A 17,295-nucleotide genomic window follows, 5' to 3' on the forward strand; every position below is an offset into this window, starting at 1 on the left:
AGGAGCCTCAGGCTCACTCTCAGAAGAGTCCAGCATCTTCTAGAACAGTCAGCTCCCATCTAGGAACTTTCCCTTCCTTTCATCAACTCCTCACTCCAGGCCCAGCAAAGAGGGGAGGCTCAGAGACATGTGAGACCCCCGGCCCCCCACCCCTTTGGAGGCACTCTGCTCTCTTTGGCAGCTGAACCTGGTTCTGGGAAAACAGTGCCACGAGCCCATGGCTCACTTCCAGGCTGAAGGGAAGGCAGCCGGATGCAAGGCCCTGCTGTTGCCAACACAGGGACGGAAGTAGGGCCCGTTTCCTCCCCAGGCCAGAAGTCACAGCGGCCTTCCTACGGATAAGCGGGCTCCCCAGCCCTCCGGCAGCTCCCCACCACCCAGGCCTGGAGCACACAGTGGCCTGGGCCTCCTGCACACCCTCCCACACCGGCAGGACTCAGCAGGGTCCCAGTGACAGAAAGAACCAGGGCACAGAAACCCACACGGGCCGCTCGTGGCTGACCCAGCTGGGATGCAGGGCTGCCGAGCCAATGGCCTGCTCCCCTCCCGCCCCAGCCAGCTGTCAGAGTCCCCACAAAGGCTGACAAGAGAACCCACCACAGGCAGAGAACCAGCCTACATGTACCGGGGGAAAACAGCGCCCCTGCCTTGGAAGCATTTACAGTCAGAGGCGGATGTCCTAACACCTACCAGGATCTATCATTTTTCACTCTTCCTTATCCGTGCTAATTATGGCTCCCAGAAACATGCTGTGAAGGACAGGGTGCTGACCGTCAGGCCCCCAGGGAGCCCTGTGGGGGGCCTCTAAGGACGGCTTCTCCCATCCTTGGTGTGAAAGCGTGAGAGTGTGTTCCAAACGCCCACCTGCCTTGGAAACAGCCACAGATGCAGCTCTGACCCCCATTTGTGGGGAGATCTAGAGCCTCCCCACTTGCCTTCACCATCTGCTGACCTGGCCAGCAGCTCCTGGGGTTCCCCAGCAGAAATGCAGGTCACCCTGGCCCCAGACTCCGGCTGCCAGTCCCACAAATGGAGGGCTTTACAAGGAGACCCCGGGGGTGGCTTGGCTCACTCAACCCCTAACGAGTTTCCCCAAGAAGACACCTGTCCTTAAATCACGGGCCCACAAAATGGCCAGGACTGCGATGCAGAGTGCGAGATCACCTCCCATCTGTGGAAAACGAGACCGGCGTGGAGTGGGGAGTCGGGTCCTCCCACCCAGCCGTGCCAGAGAGCACAGGCTTCCATGCGCTGGGAGCGAGGACTGGCCGGGAGAGGGGCGGCCCCTGTGGCTCGAGAGAAGGAACCCTGAGCCCTGGCTGGAGATGCACCCTCCGGGGTCCCCACTGCTAATCCTCAGCCATGAGGTCCAGCGCCAGGTCTCATCTGTCATTTCTGTCCCCAGCACCCGGAGTTTACTGCCCAGTTTCTGTCCCTGCATCCCTGTCTTGTGCTGAGTCCCCCACACAGCGCAGACTGGTTCCTGCCTTCTTGAGGAAGAGAACAGCTTTGCCCCCCATTAGCAGGGAGCAGACACCCCACAAGTCACTGGGCCTCAGGCCTCTGACACCAAAACAACCATGCAGTCCATCCCCTGGGGGAAAAGCAGTCACATCCTTAGGCCGGCAGCAGTGGGACAGACAGTTGGCACAGCAGCTGGTCTCTTGTTTTGGCTGATGTCTTGACCACACAGACTGAGCCTGGCCCAGGGGCACTCCAGGGAACCCCACAGAGCCCACCAGATAGCAGAACAGCACCTCTTCCACTCTGAGGTCCCTGAGGAGTGGGGCCAGGAGGAGTCTTGGTCTGGCTTCTTTCTCCTGCTCTGACTCACCCTTTCCCACCATCCCTATCGATTCTCCTCAAAACCCTTGCAGGATGCACACCTGGATAGTGTGGTCGGGACACACGCTATGCAGCCAACAGGCGTGGGGATGCTGCAGGTTGGGGCTGCCCTCACACGTGTGGTCGGGTACAAACACGCGCCCCTTGAAGAAGCCAGCATGATGCACAAGCGCACACACACACGCTCCTCTCAGTTAAGGACCTGGAGTGATGTATTCTCTGTTCTCCCAGCTATAATTATTTTAGCGTGGGAGACAGATTCTGTCTCCAGTATCTCAGAAGCACTGCACCGGAATATCACATTCTGTGGGCCTGGAAAATCTCTACAATCTCCCAGCTTTCCCTTCACACCAGAGCACAAACCGGTTCTTCAGATGGGCGAACACAGCATGGAGGCCACACAGAGGGCTTGATGTCTGCTCCGAGCCGCTCTACCCAGAGCAAGAGACCCAGAAACCACACATGCGGGTAACCATGGCAACTTCAAGGAAGTTTTAAAAAATAAGTTTGTGAGTTGTGGGTTGTTATTTGGTGCTTGGTGGGCTGGGTTCTTTCCTGCTTTTTTACGATAACAAGGTCTGTAAATAACACTTTTATGAGTTTCTGGCTGCCTCCAGATTTCTAATCACCTTCCGGTGGGGCGGGGAGCTGTGTGTCATCTGAGCAACACGTCAGGGTTCTTCTGTCCTTGGGGTGCGCTGTTCTCCACAGGGTGCCCTTGAGCCAGTGTGCCTCCCTGGCCCCAGGGGTCCTGAAACTGGCAGGCCAGACCACTCAGGACCCCAATCAGGTCCCAAGAGACACTCACACATCTCCTGATGCAGGGAGACGGACAGCCAAGACCTGCAAAATCCCAAGTCCCACACGCAGAGATACAACACACTCATGCACATGCAGGAAGGGCCAGCACGTGAGAGTGCAAACTGCACATCCCTGTGAAACGACATCTCTGCCCACCCACACTCAAAAAGGGCCCAGACGGCCCGAGGCAAATGGGAGCTGCCGCCCTGGCCACTGGCCCTTCTCCACGAAGCCAGCAGAAGCAGGCTTTCGATGCCAAGGGACATCCTCACGTGTGGATGGCATGCACACACACACACGCACACCTGGTTCCGTGGGCCCCTCGAGGCTGGACCAGAAAGTCACGTCACTGCAGCAGGCAGCTCTCTGCACCACACGCTGCCTTGATTGTCTGCAAAGCACCTGGGAGCAGAACAATGGCGGGGCCCCACCCCCGCGCTGTCTACCGCTCCCACGTTGTTTATTACAGATCTGAAACGGGCTCCATGAGGAGTGCTTGACGGCCACCACCAGGGCTCCATGTCACAGCTACGGTGCCAGAGCGCTGGGCACATGGCTGTGGAGAAAAGAATATTTTTTAAAGGCTGAAAAATCCTAAATGGCCCTTTCAGCCTTTGCACACACATAATTGTAGTATCCAAGTTAATGAAAGGCCTGGCATGCTGGCTGGCTGAATACCGGCTAATGCCATGGCCCTGTACCTCACACGGAGCGGCTCCATCACCGTGGTGGAAATCAGACCCCGGTGGGGAGGCGGGAGGGTGGGGAGGAGGTGGGAAATGCATGAAATAAAGAGCACTTCCAGGAACGACAAGGCTCCCGCACGGATCATATCATCAATTAGCCAGTAGGAGGGCCCAGGAGCACTTGGCATCTCAGTTCACAAAGGCGAAGTTTCCCTGAGGAACCTGCCAGAGTCTGGGAGCACTGGAGACCCACAACAAATGAAGAGGAGCGACGGCAGGGCCTGGCCACCCTCCTGGCAGCCTGCACAGGGCTGTGAGGGTTTAAAGATACACGTGGAGCCTGCGAGTGTCCAAGAGGTGAACATACACAACACACACCGTGCATGTATGCACACACATGCACCTGCGTGCACACCTAGGCCGTGTGCACACACCACACTTAACTCTCAGGTCGGAGTCTGCCGTTCTGGCCCACAAACATTCCAACCGGTGGCTCCCATGGGTGCCCGGTGCTAAGCGGACAAAACACCCTGCCCGTGTGTCGTCTGAAACCTGCCCCCAAAGCTCTGCGCACATCCCCCACCCGTGAGGGGACCCCGGGCTCCGCACCCGCCAACTCCGATGGCGCTCAGAGTACGTCAGATCCTTCAGCAGCCCAGCCAGAGCCTCCAAAGCCCCACGCGGGGCGGCCCCTGCCTTAACGGGCTGGGAAGCAGTCGAGCTCAGGCGTCTAAGTGGAGCTGACTGATTTATTCTGCCCATCCTGACTCTTAACGACACGGCTCCCCTTCAGCTGAGCACGGTTCTAATTGTCCAGCCAGCAGGGCAGGGAGCAACCGTAAATCTTTCCCGCCTGCTGCTCTGAGCTGGGCGCTCGACCTGCCGTTGCCAGCCCCTCCCCTGCGTCCCTCTGGAGAAGTCCTCCGGCTTTGAAGGTGAAGCAGGGGAGTGGGGAGGCAGCAGGGCTGGTGGGGTCACAGAGCGGGAGAGAGGGCTGGGGCAGGAAGCTCGCAAGGCCTTGCGCTGCAGTGGCTTCCGACCAGGGGCCCAGAGGAGGCTTCTCACCGCAGCTCCCAGGGGAGGCAGCTGTGGCACAGAGTTCCCAGGTGCCCGGGGCCGCGCCCTCCCAGGCCCCACCTCACAAGCAGCCTAACTCCAACAAGGTGGGCCGGAGCCCCGGAGAGGGGGGTTCAGCATACCTTCACCCTGCTGGAAAACAGCACGGCGCTGAGTGGACCCCAGTGGGCAGGAAATAATAACATTCCTGCATCAACCCTCAGTGTGTGTGCAACTGGACCCCTGCTGCGGGCACAGGGTCCTCTCTGTAGGGACGGGGGGCAGGCCACCAGCCCAGAGCCCCGAATGCAAATGCGGTGCTAGTCCGGAAGACTAGGCACCCAGCCTCCAAAGCAAACCTCCCCCGACCCCGGGGACACAGACTCAGCATTTTCCATGATTTTTGTACACGCTAATGTATTCCAAAGTGACGAGCACTGTAGCTGGGATTACTACTAAAGACTTCACAGCCCCCATTGCATGGTGCTCAAGACTTGCTGAAAAATTAGCCTTGGGGGCCAAAATTTTCCAAGTTTGGTCTAGTGAGTTTCTTCCTAGGATTTCGGCAGGACATTTTATTGCATCCCTGCTGGGATGTGGGGTGGAGAAGTTCTCCCTAAGTGAGTCTCAGTGGTGACTTCCCGAGTGGAGGTGCAGAGACCACACGCTGCCTGGTAACACGTACATACTGAAACGGTTATCAGTGACCTGGTCTTAGGTCTGCCCACCCATTCTGTAGACCGTTGATTCTACTTGCAAAAACAATGCAGGCTGGGGGAAGGTACCCACGCAGCATTCATTTTACATGCCGACACACAGACAAGGCGGGACAGCAAACGCTGAGCACCGCGGGGCTGTCAGTGCACACATACGGGTGGACGTGTACTGTCCACACAAGAGCACACTTGCGGAAGGACCCCCGTCACGGCCAGAGGGTGCCAAAAGAGTCGGAAGGAAGCAGATTCTACATGGCTTCTTCTTAACTGTCCTGGGAGGTCTGCTGGTGAGAAAGAAAAATGCAGCTCGCTGGTAGGTTGCCTTTGGTCACACTGTAAAGTCCCAGACACCAGCACAAGCACTTTGGGGTTAGGATGAGGCTAACAGGCTCCCCTATCAAACCAAGGTCATTCACTGCCCAGCTGCTCTCTCCCTCTCTGGCCATCAGTTAAAGGTTCACAGCTGTCACCATGTCAAATAGACTTTTGGTACGATAATATTCGATATAGCGTTGTCTGTCTGGGAGTGTTGATTAAAATATTACACCACTGAACACAATAATTTTCACCTTAAATTTCTCCGGCACTTCTCTTTTCTGCTAAGGTTCCAAAGTACTTGACTACTGTGCCCATGGATAGCACCCGGAAGAGGTAGGCAGCAAGCGACCTAGTCCTGTTGCAGGCAGCACGGCAGGTGCAGCAGGGCCGCTGGTGAGCCACGGCCCCAAGCCCAGCCTATGAGGAGCCTGTGTAAGAAGCCCCTTGGGCCCCAGCCGTGCCTAATGGGATCACAGTGGTCCCTTCAATGAGGGAGAGTCAATATTCCAGAAAGACGCACATAATTTATGTTTATTTCTAATGGATTTTGCAAAACTGTGTCTCAGTTTGTCACACATTGAGTCCTGAGAACCAGACCCATCTCCATGCTGAAGGCAGGGGTGGGAATGGAATCCCTCTGCCAACTGTGTGCCACGGCAGCGAACTGCAGGTTCAGAGGCGCGAGGGTGGGGGGGTCGTGGTCCCTCTTCCTTTCGTCCCCATGAGGGAAAATCCAGCTGGCATGGACCTAGGGCCCCATCGCAGAGAATCCAGGGCTATTCTTGCAAAAGCAAAGAGCCCGGCTACAGTGCCTCCTCTCCTGCGGTTCTGGACATTACCCCAGGGAGCGGAGGCATGGGGCAGGGACAGCGGCCCATTACGGGGACAGACCACGGGCAGGCGGGAGCCCCTCCACTCCCCAGCGGCCCTCAGAAAGCGACAGCCCCTTAGATAGGACCCACTCACATCCTCCTGCTGGGCCCTAGGGGGTTCCCGAGAACGTGAGCTGCCAGGCTCCGCCTCTGAGTAAGGACCTCCTCACCTACAGAGAAATGCTAAGACTCATTTCCATCTTGGCGCCTGCAACTTTATCTGGAACCATTTTACAACAGCCTTATCTCCGTGTGGCTGTGGGAAATAGTGTAGAATCCACTTCCTCAACTCTGACAAGGTGCTCACACCTCTGACAGGTGGGTGGTACCAGGGAAGGCTCCCACTCACCCCCAGCTGCTGTGTGCTGCTATGTGCCACAGAGTGTGCTATCTCCCCACATCTCAGCTGAGAAAACTGAGGTGCAAGAGCTTGCCCCAGGCCACGGGATTAGGGTGTCTGCATCCCTCCCGGACAGCACACAGCCTGCCCTCCCCCGATCACATCACAGGTGTTTTCCATGACTGCCCCATGCGCCGGCAGGCAGGGTGCTGCCCCTAATGGGCTTGAGGTCTTGAGAAAGGTAATTAATTTACAGTTGTGTTCAGAAGTGGAATTCCATCTAAATGTGTGCATACTGGGGGTGAAGACCGGTTCTTACAAGACTCAGCTGACAGAGGAACAGCCAAGATGTGCAATCTCAGGGAAGACCCCACTAGAAAGACTGTAGGGAGCGGGGGGTGGGGGGACGTGAGTGCATGTCCCACTGGCGGAGCCCAGGAGAAACCTGCGCAGACCCGGTCTGAAACATCACTCTGATTTTCCTTTTCCTTCTTGGATCTCAGGATGATGGGTAACACAGGGAAATGTGCAGCGATCTCGAAGTATTAAAAAGTCATCTTCGTACCTCCTGTTGAAAACAGAAGGTTGCAAAGCCTTTCTTGCTATCATTAAAAGAAAAAAATGGTGTGGGGCGGGGCAGAAGTTGCCAGGAGGGGCTTGGGTTTTAAGGTGCCCAGAGCTTTAATGTACAGACTCTGGAGCACAGCCCTGTACCCAAGCCTTAAAAGTTCCAGAAAATTTAGGAGTTATTTTCTAATTAATCCACTAGAAACCTCTATATTCAGTAAGGATTTCAAACTATTAAGGTTTATCAAGAAATTTCTAAATGTACCTTGTGTTTGCACCTCTTTAAATCTTTCTCCAAATTGCATCTGCTGTTTTAATGCGCATAAACTTTATGTTCTTTGGCTCCAATAGAGATTCACATTTTTACTAAAAAGGCTATATTGCCGAAAACAATGTGCTTCTCCACATTTTCATTACAGTGCCTAAAAGAAGGTGATACTGAGGCAAGGCTCCCAGCCCAGGAATCACTGGGGCCCAAAGACACAAAGTGCAAGGGGTGGCGGGGGCACCCAGATTCCCGGGGTCCCCTGTTCCTGCCATTGTCCTTCCTCAGTCTCACTGCGTGTGCCACCCAAAGGCAGTGGTGAGCAGGGCTGCAGCTTTCCAGCTATTCACAGGCAGGGCCTGAATGTGCCCTGGCCTTGGGCAGAGCACCGCCTGTACAACTCGATCGGCAGCCCCGTGACAGAGGACCTTTTTTGAGTGGAGAGATTGCTTTTTGCTTATTTGTTGTGGCGGAAGGAAGTGACACAAGATGCCTTGGAGGAATAAAGGCACATGGATCCTCCTCTCTTCTGTACAAAAATATATGTTATGATCTCATCTGGCCCCCAGAAGGAATTCGGTGAAACTGTGCAGGGTCTGGCTGGCACCAGGTGTCTGTCCCTTCACCTGCAAGTGGTGCTGTTTTCTAAAAGGGCTAAAAGAGACACACACACCTGACCACCTGCTTCTCCTGGTTTCCATGCAGAGCCCAGCACTATGCTGGCCCAGAGGGTGGGCTCACTCCCCTGGGCATTCAGCAGGCACGGGACAGAGACCCGCACACACAGAGCTGGCGAGCAGGGTGGATCTGAGAGGGAGCTGGCATGGCCAGGTACAGCACAGCTGCCCCCACACACCTCTGTTTTTCTGGAATCTTCGGAGAAAGCTCTTAGTACAGTCATTAACTAAAGTAATAAGTGGGTAAAATTCTGCTAAAAATACATATATTCTCCCTCCTTCTTTTTTTCTGTTGGGAATATGCTCTGACTTTAAACAATTAAACCTTAAACAAAAAAGTCTTCAACAAGAACTGCTTTCCTCTTGGTCCTCAGAGGAGAGACCACAGACTCGGAAGATTCCACCCCAACTAACGTGAGTTGTTGCCAAGTCACAACACACATTCCAGGTGGGATCAGCGGGACCAGCCCCGAGCGACCCAGAAAGAGCGGGGACGAGGTCCAGAGAAAGACGCCCATCACACAGCTGAGTGCATTTCTAGGCCCCCAATTTAAACTAAACTTGATGGCCCGTCCCCAGGCCCGAGGACCCTGCTGGCTGGCCATCCCTCTCGGTGGCTCCCCTTGCTCCTGAGCAAGGAGGTTTGCTGCGCACCTAGGCTCTGGCAACTAAAACACAATTTATGCACTGTGAGCCTCAGGCTATTAAAGGAAACACTTTCAAATAAAGTAACAGATTTTATGCTCTTTATTATCTCAAGTCACCTTCTAAGGCATGTTTTGGTGTCAGCTCATGTGTTGAAAAAACTGTGATTGCAAATTAATTTACTTAGTGCATTGCACTTAATAAAGGTATATTTTGTAAATCAAAACAGTCCATTCAGTGAGGTATTTCTTTCAGTGAGGATACTCACCTTTCTGCCTGCAGATCCTCACAAATAACCAGACTCGGTGATTATCATCATCCAACAATGAATTGAGAGCTGTCCTCAACTCTCATAGGTAATGCAAGGAGAAAGTCAAATACTGGGGCCCCAGCACTCTGCAAGTATAGGGAGAAAAGATGCGGAAAGGGAAGGAGAGGGCGGGCAATGTTGGGGGGAGAAGGGGATGGAACCATAAGGCTATAAGGAAAAGAGAGACAGTGGCTCAGAGAGAAGCCTGCTTGAGAGGGGCTGCAGGAAATAAAGATGTTTAGGTTGCCTGAATGTTTCATGAACCTGTGAAAATAGGGTGCTGCTTTATAAAAGAACATGGGGAGATACTGCAGCTAATCAAAAAGATGTAGGTGCAAATGGGATGTGTTTATAAAGCCAATACATCGTGTGGGAGAGAAGCCCTGCTCACAGGCAGGTGTCCGAGGAGGAGCATCTCTGTTCCGGGGGGAAAGTTTCAAGACAGTTTTTCCCCTTCACTTGTTTAAAAATAAAAAATTCCCTCACCAAATGTCAGCTGCGTGTCAGGTTCCATTTGTCTTTATAACAGAGTATCAAGGAAGAGTGTGGAAATAAATAAACACAGAGAGACAACTGACCACAGAAATTGCACACAGGGACTGGCAGCTGGAGGAGGTAAGCCCCGCACTGCAGCCGCTGGGAAACATTTCAGTTCCTAGTTGGGCACTGTTGCTCTGTGCTCCCCGAGATGTTTCCCGGGTGCCGCGCCTCCAGCCTGCTATCCTGCCCCCTACGCGCTGCCACCCTGACATCTGGGTGGGACAGGCGCTTGCTTCGCTCCTAAATCCACAAGCAAGCACCAAATAACACCCTCCCTGTTCAGGAGGAGGTGGGGATAAGTCAAGCGGGATCCCTGCCTTTAGGGACCCACTCCCACACATCCCAGAAGCAAGGGGCCTCGGGCCTGGCTGAATGGGGGCTGTAAAGCAGGCTGCAGAGCTGAGGCCACACCAGAGCTGCCCCAGGCGGGTGAGGATCCAGGACTTGGGGATGGCATTTTCTCTGGCCACCACCATGCCTAGTTTGTCCCCAGACATCAAAGAGCTCCATGATGTCTCCAAGGAGCCACTGACAACACTCAGTTGAGTGAGTGGCAGGAACACGACAGAAGGCCCACTCTGGAATGATCCCCAGGAGTCCTCCCACCGGTCTCCTTCAAAATCTGCCTCTTGGCAGGCGCTAGCTCTGCACGGGCCTAAAGCCCTCCCAGGGTCCTAGCGGAGGGAAGGGTGAGCGCCCGCAGCACCCTCAGCGGCCCCAGGGCAACGCCAGAGGCCGGGAGGCGGAAGGGCAGGCCGCGGCCCCTGGCCCTGTTCTTGGTGCTGCCCTGGCCGCTGCCTTCCCTGCCCGAGGCAGGCCTCTGGTCCCTGCAGAAGGGCAGACAATCAGCCCCCCCTACTGCGGCTCCGGTCTAGGACACTGGGCGACGGGTGTTTGCAATGATGACCTAGCGTGGTCGGCGGCCGGGCCTGTGGGGCCATCTCAGGAGGCCTGAGGCCCAGGGTAGGACACAGGTCTCTCTAAGCCCCAGACCCCTGGAGCGTGGATCGGAGCAATCCTGCACATCCTCTTTTTACTGGAGAGAGGCCCTGTTAGAAACAGAACCCCAGCGGCCCAAGTGCAGGCGGCCCACACCCACTGGCCAACGCCGCCCGCGGCACGCAGCTGCCTGGCCGGGCCGGGCTGCCTTGCCTGAGCGCACTCCCCTAGCTCTGCCTCTGGCCCCCGGGCCCTCGGGCTTTCCCCCCTCACCCCCGCGTCGCCCTCCCCGGAGCTCCCGCCAGGGAGGCAGGGGTTAAGCGTCGCCGCGAGTGTGCGGCAAGCCCCTGCCCACGCAGGGAGGCCTCCTGTCTCCGGGGATGAACGGGGGTGGCGGCCTCGGTCCTCGGTGCGGAAGGGCGCTCCATGCCCTCGGCGGAGGCAGGCAGGGCGGGGGTGCGCACAGCTGGGTCCCAGGGCTCCCCTCTGCCCCCCACACGCCCGCCCCAGCGTGCTCAAGGCCTCCCTCCGCTTGCACCCCGCTCATCAGGCGGCACTCTGACTGAAACTGTGCTCCCCCTCCCCCCTCACAATTTCGCTCACCTGGAGGGTCTGGTTTTAATTAGTGTAATATCCCCGTTAACCACGCAGCCTAATTAAGACATCCGCCCAAATCCGAGATGCACACTTAATGAGCAGATCTGCCGCAATCTTTACACTTATTTATTTACGTATTTAGTTGCAGACCAGCAAAACCGAAGCTGGCTTCCGGCTGAAAGACCTCATTACGGGCGACCCCACTCCATTAGCCTCACACCTGCGCGGCGCTAAGTGCCCGGGGCTCCGAAGTGCGAACACAGGGCGTCGCCAAGAGGAGGCCAGCGGGTGTCAGGCAGTGAATTAGCGCCCCAACGCACCGAAGCGACTTCACCTCTAGCTGGGGGGAAGGGAGGGAACACTCGCCGAAGGGGGGACCCCTCTGTCCCTGTCCTTTGCCTGGGGGGATGTATCTCACCCAGGATGAACAGCACTGTGGGAATCCAATTTTTAAAAGTGACCATAAAAAAATAAACCTAGTCCCTCCCCAAAGCTGGGAAGCTCTATCACAGACGAGTTTCTACTCTCTCCCGCTGGGCCCCGCGCCTGCTAGCGTGGGCCCGAGCTCTGGACCCCCAGGAAACCCTCTCCCCACTTGAGACTCCGGAGCCCAGGGCTGTTCTGGGAGGGAACAGGGTCCCAATGTCCCTCCAGGTCCGGCGCCGTGCCCTCGTCCCAACGCGGACCGGGTGAGGGCTCCCGGCAGACCGGGCACTGTGGGGAGACAAGCCTGGGGAGCGTCTGCGCCCCGGGGAGGCTGTGACCACCGGCCTGTTCCGCCCCCGAGAGGCCGCAGGAGACAACGCTCCCCAGAGGCCAGCCCTACCCCATCCCGGGGCCGCCTCCGCAGAAAGTTTGGGTCAGGAGTGTGCCCGGCCGCCAAGGGGGCTGGCTTTCCCAGCCAGGCTGCGCCGCCCCTGGGGCCGACTGAGGCCCACGGGCGGCGCCGCCTGGGGTCCCGCCGGAGCCTCCCCGAGGCCGCTCTGAGACTCCTCCGGGGGCGCCCCCAGCCCGCCTCCTGGAGGGCCCTGCGCTGCTCGCCCCCTGCAGCTCTACCCTGGCGCGCGGCGCGGCGCTGCGGAACCGGCCCTCCTTAGGGAGCCGGAGGAGCCCCTTCCTCCCCACAACTCCTTTGGGTCAGTCCCCCTCCCGAGAGCCTCCTCCAGAGGACCAGGCAGGGCTGCCGAGGCCCGGGTGCAGGGAGGGAAGCGCACTGCACCCCGAGGGGTCGCTAACCCCTGCTCCCACCCGCGCGGGCTCCGCTGCCTCTCCGGAGGTGCCCCGCGGGGCCGGGATCTCCTTGCGCCTCAGACCTACCCCGGCCAGGGAGTTCCCTGCGCCCGGCACTGGGCCGCCGCCGCCACGCAGCGCTCGGGACTCCCCGGCGATTCACTGGGGCTCGACCCGGGGGCCTTCCCATTCACAAAATCGCCTCTTTGGCCCCCGGCTGGGCCACGTGTCCCGACCCCATCCAGGAAAGCACCCCAGGAGCCCCGACCTCGCACGGAGACCCCTGACCCCGAGGTCGCCACCCCTCCCCGAGCGCCCTCGGGTCGGTCTCTGGCCGTGCTCTGCAGCCCCGGGCCCCCGCCAGTCTTGCCTCCCAATGAGGGGTCCCGTGCGCCCCTCCCCGGCCCGTGCCATCCCCCGCCCCCAGCTGGTTCAACGCGATGGTAATGACCGCCGCCTGGCGAAGCGCAGGGGACGAGGCCGGGCTACTCACGGGCTCAGCGCTCCCCTCGGCAGGTGACAGGGGCCCGGCGGCCATGCCCCGGCTGCATCTCTGCCGCCGAGCGGGCACCGGCGTCCCGGGGCCGCGCGGGCACCGGCGAGCGGGCGGCGAGGTGCGCGCGGGGCGGGCTCGGGGGCGGCGGGCGCGTCTCCTCTGGCCGCCCGAGCGGCTGGGGCCGGCTCCGCACCCGCTCTTCTCTCGCCGCCGCCTCTCTGCTCCCCCTTCTCTCTCCCTCTCCCGGCTCCTCCGCTCGCCCGGCTGGAGCGCGGAGACAGCAGGAGCACGCGGCGGCGGCGGCGGCTCGGGCGGAGCGCGCAGCGCGCGGCGAGGGAGGGGCTCGGGCGGCCGCGCGGCGGGGAGGGCGGCGGGGCGGGAGGGCCTCGGCCGGGGAAGCGCAGCCCGCACGCACCCTGGCGGCGCGCAGCCACGACCCGAAGGGGCCCCGGCACGAGAGAGGTGGGCGAGGCGCAGGGCACCCCCAGAGCCCAGAGCTGCCCGGGTCCCCGCGAGCGCCGCCCTCGGCCCCCTCCTGGCACTGGCGAGGGCTGGCAGCCCCTCTCAGGACTCCTGGCCCCTCCCCTCCTTGGTCGGCCCAGAAAATACTAAGCTGGAGATCCCCAGAAACCGACGGCAGCAGGGGTGAAGCCCCCCAACACTCCTCTGCCGCAGGTCTGCACTGCCATGCCTCCCTGTCCACTTCGCCCCCACATACCCCACTCCCTTATCAGGGCCTGAAATTCGGTGCCTTGCCTTCCTAAGGCTGGGAGAGGAGGTGAGCCGGCCACCCAGGGTCACTGATGCGGCGTTTGTCCAGACTGGCCAACCCAACCTACTGAAACATTTCCACCTTGGTGGGAGGAAAGGGGCTGTCACTGTGGGAAATCAGCTAAAATTCTGCCTAAAATAGGACAGGTCACCACTACCAGCCTCCCCAGTCTAGGGGAGGAGGCCCTGTGTCTGGGAGGGTCTCTAACCTTGGAGGGGGAACAGAAGGAAGCAGTGCAGTGCAGCCCCTCTGGGCTGACAGGATGAAACCTGTGGGGACAGGGAGGTCGGCACCACAGGCAGACCAGAGGGCCTGCGCTGTCCTGCACGGAACCTCAGGGTGGTGCAGGGCCTCACGGGGGTCTCCAAGCAAAAGACGGATGGATGTGGTTCCTCCAACGACGGCGGGGAGGGGGGGCGCTGGAGGGGAAGGGAGGGTGGCGGGGCAAGTGAGCTACACCCTCAAAGACATCCTCAGTCTAAACACAAATAGAAACCCTGTCCCAGGTTGCTTTTACTTCTCAAAGCTGCTTCTGGAACAATTAGATTGCTCCTTGTACCTGACTGTCCTGCTTTTCCACGTGAGGCAAAAAGCATGTCAGGGAATCTGGGGTTTGGTTAAGGGCCTGGAGGGTTCAAAGGCAGCAAAAGGAGGGATGTAAACTCTGAGTTCCTGTGTGCCCAGGGCTTCCCGGGGCCAGCTGCCTTCCCTGCACAGCAATGATAGACAGTGTCCAGCCCAAGAAGCTGCTGTCCACTTACCAGCTTAATGCTTTTAATTTCAGGCCCTCTGGCCTGTCTGGGTCATCGATCTGTCCTGGCCAGTGGGAATCTGGCTATACAATTTCACGTATGCTTGGCCCTACAGCTAAACACCAGATAAATGCCTTGTCTACAAGCAAGGCAGCTGCTTGGTTGATTGAACTTTCCCAGCCTCTGTATTTGAAATGGCACATCCCTGCTCAACAGACTTAATTGGCTCCCTCTGTCCTCTGCTGTCAGATGGCCCAGGCTTTCACGGCCTCCGACTCATCGCTGGACCTACCCACTCCCCATTGCCCACCTGTCTCCCTATAGGCAGGCCTCTTGCTTCCCAGGCAAAGCTCAGGTCCTTACTAGTTGCTTTTCTGGATTATTCCAGAAAAGCTCTCTGAAGATGGCACCAAATCTTGTTCCCAAGCTCCACCAGGCCCAGCCAGCACTCAGCACACAGTAGGCCTGCTCAGACTCCCATGTGGGTGGGTTGAAATTGGTATCTGTGGCACAATCAGCCACAGGACGTGCACAGCAGGGCCTCCCCTGGGGACAGGCCCCTGAGAGGTTGGACTCATGATGAGCCCCAGAGAATGTGTCCTTCCAGCCCCAGCTGTGGTAGATCAGGGATCTGGCCAGAAATGGGTGTCAGGGCCAGTTTGAATGCCCTGGAATCAGGATGACCAGGAGGTATTCCATCTTGGGATATCATCAAAGAGAATTTTACAATTCTCTGATTTTAGAACCTTTTATTTTTTTCAGTGAGAACATGGAATAGGAACTGGGGATGGTCCTTTGCAGTAATAATCAGAAAAGAAACAAAAGATTTACCTCAGGGGCTAAAATGACAATGGAACACAGCTCATTTTGCTCCCTCTGAAAACGCGACTAAAACTACCAAAAGAAATTGTTTTAAAGATACAAACCCCCAAGGAGCTGGGGAGCAGGAAAAAAGACAACAGCAGCCACAGGAGAGGAGGAACAGGCGGGCAGCCCGAAGGCAAACGGGCAAGTCGGGCTATGCGCAGATCCGGGCGGGGGAGGCTGAGAAACAGAACCTCCAAAGGCTCAGGCCCACCCATGGAGGAGGGCAGGGGGTACCTGTGGAGGTAGGAAGCCAACTAAGGGCAGCCAAAATCTGTTTAAGAATCCTGCAGACCCGAGGTGGCTGCCCACTCCACATCATCCAATGGCCAGCCACCCTGGATGGGTGCTCAATGGGCCTAGGGTGCTCTGTGGCCTCGGGGAGACTAGGCCCTGTGACAGTGGGTAACCTGCACTCTGAAGGCTTAGAGCCCTGTTCAGCCCCCTAGGTAGCACCAATATTCTCCAGGCAAGATGCTAAAAGGGTCTCTTCGTCCTCCTGTAGGTTTTAGGAGAAACCTAAAGATGTCACTTTGCTGGTTCCCAGCAGAGAGCTCGGCCTCTCTCTCTGTAGGGGAGGCCAGGGGACCAGCCCTCAGAGCTCCCACCCAGCTCTACAGGCCCCTCCCCTGAATGGGAGGACACAGCCCCGGATTGCCACGTCTGAGGAAAGCTTTTAAGAGAAAGAACCACCAAACCCCCCAGGGCAGTGGGTAGGAGGGGCCAACTTTTGGAAACAGACATTAGGCAGGGAAGTCAAAAATACCAGAAACGGCCATTTTTAATATCCTCAAAGACAACAGCGAAGAATCATAACCACGAACCAAGAGCGGGATGCTATTTTAAGAACATTTGCAAAAGAGCAAAAAGCAAGCTGGAGAATTAAAAGCATAAGAATGGAAACAAAATATTCAACAGTGAGGTGGGAAGGTAGAACTGAGGGGACATCCCAAAATGCAAAGCCAAAAGACAAAGAGGGGAAAAATATGAAAGGATGACGGATACGATGACCAGTTCAAGAGGCCTGGCATCTGCAGTTCACACAACCTCCTTCCCATCTGGCCCTGCAGAGAGAGAGGAAAGAGGGATCATCAATTATTTAATTCAAGAAATTTTCCCAGAAATGAGTTTCCCAGTTCTCAGTACAATGGACAGCAACTGACCCACACCAAGGCATACTCTCATGAAAAGCAAAACACTGAAGCCACGTTTCCAGGTCCTGTAAGAGAGAGTAGGGAGGAGAATGGGCTTCAGAAGTCTCATCAGCAACAGCAGAAGCTAAGAGCTAATGGAGCAGTGACTTCTACATGCTGAAAGAAAATATTTTCTGGCCTAGAATCTCTGATTAGCTAAATTAACAATCAAATATGAGATTAAGGTAAAGACATTTGTATGTGCACGGGTCTCAAAAAAATTTACTACCCATCACCATTTCTCAGGAAGCTACTAAAGGATGTGCTCCAATAAAACAAGGGAAAAAAGCATGGAAGAGGATGACAAGGAGCAGACGAAACAGTAGAAGAAGTAAGAGAGGGAGAGTGGAGGGGAAGGCACAGGATGGGAGGGAAGGCAGATCACAGAAAAGGCAGCTGTTCAAATCACAGCGGGGTGGTGACGTGTCCATCTGCCCAGCGCACAGACATGTTGAAGGCTGTGACCACCAAAATGCCTTCTGACATCAGACTGACTTCCTTTTACCACGAGGTGAACCTGACCCCAGTCCTTATCTGTCCTTGGCCTGCTTGGGCCAGGGCCTAGGACAGTTCCTGCTCTCCCTTCCATGCACAGCCGCCTGTATAAGCTGCACATACTCATTCTACCCCCAGAATTGTCCTACTTTGTCCTCTTAGAAACAGGAGGGTGGCCATGGTGAGCTAAGAAACAGAAAAAGCAAATATTCTCCCCCACCAACCTGCAAGATCTTAGCTGGGGCACGCCCCCAGTTCCCCAGGAAGCCCCCATGCCCTTGCTAAGAGCCTCCTAGAGCAGATACCATGGCCCATCCAG

At 57.1% G+C, this 17,295-nt stretch overlaps 1 protein-coding gene across 6 annotated transcripts in view; it reads right to left on the minus strand.

Moving 5' to 3' along the window:
- Positions 1 to 17,295, minus strand: part of RBFOX3 (RNA binding fox-1 homolog 3) — a 434,946-nt gene that overhangs the window by 369,791 nt on the left and 47,860 nt on the right. For 3 of the 6 annotated variants that reach the window (XM_036910465.2, XM_036910464.2, XM_057501765.1), the window contains exon 1: positions 12,898 to 13,197. The exons of 1 other annotated variant lie outside the window; for it this stretch is intronic. The gene's annotated coding sequence lies outside the window, so the exon portion shown is untranslated. Of the gene's footprint in view, positions 1 to 12,897; positions 13,199 to 17,295 lie in introns of those variants that run through there. 2 more of the 6 variants (XM_036910467.2, XM_036910466.2) reach the window with 1 other exon arrangement.

The sequence above is a fragment of the Manis pentadactyla genome, chromosome 4 (assembly GCF_030020395.1).
Source record: "Manis pentadactyla isolate mManPen7 chromosome 4, mManPen7.hap1, whole genome shotgun sequence".
Classification (NCBI taxonomy): domain Eukaryota; kingdom Metazoa; phylum Chordata; class Mammalia; order Pholidota; family Manidae; genus Manis; species Manis pentadactyla.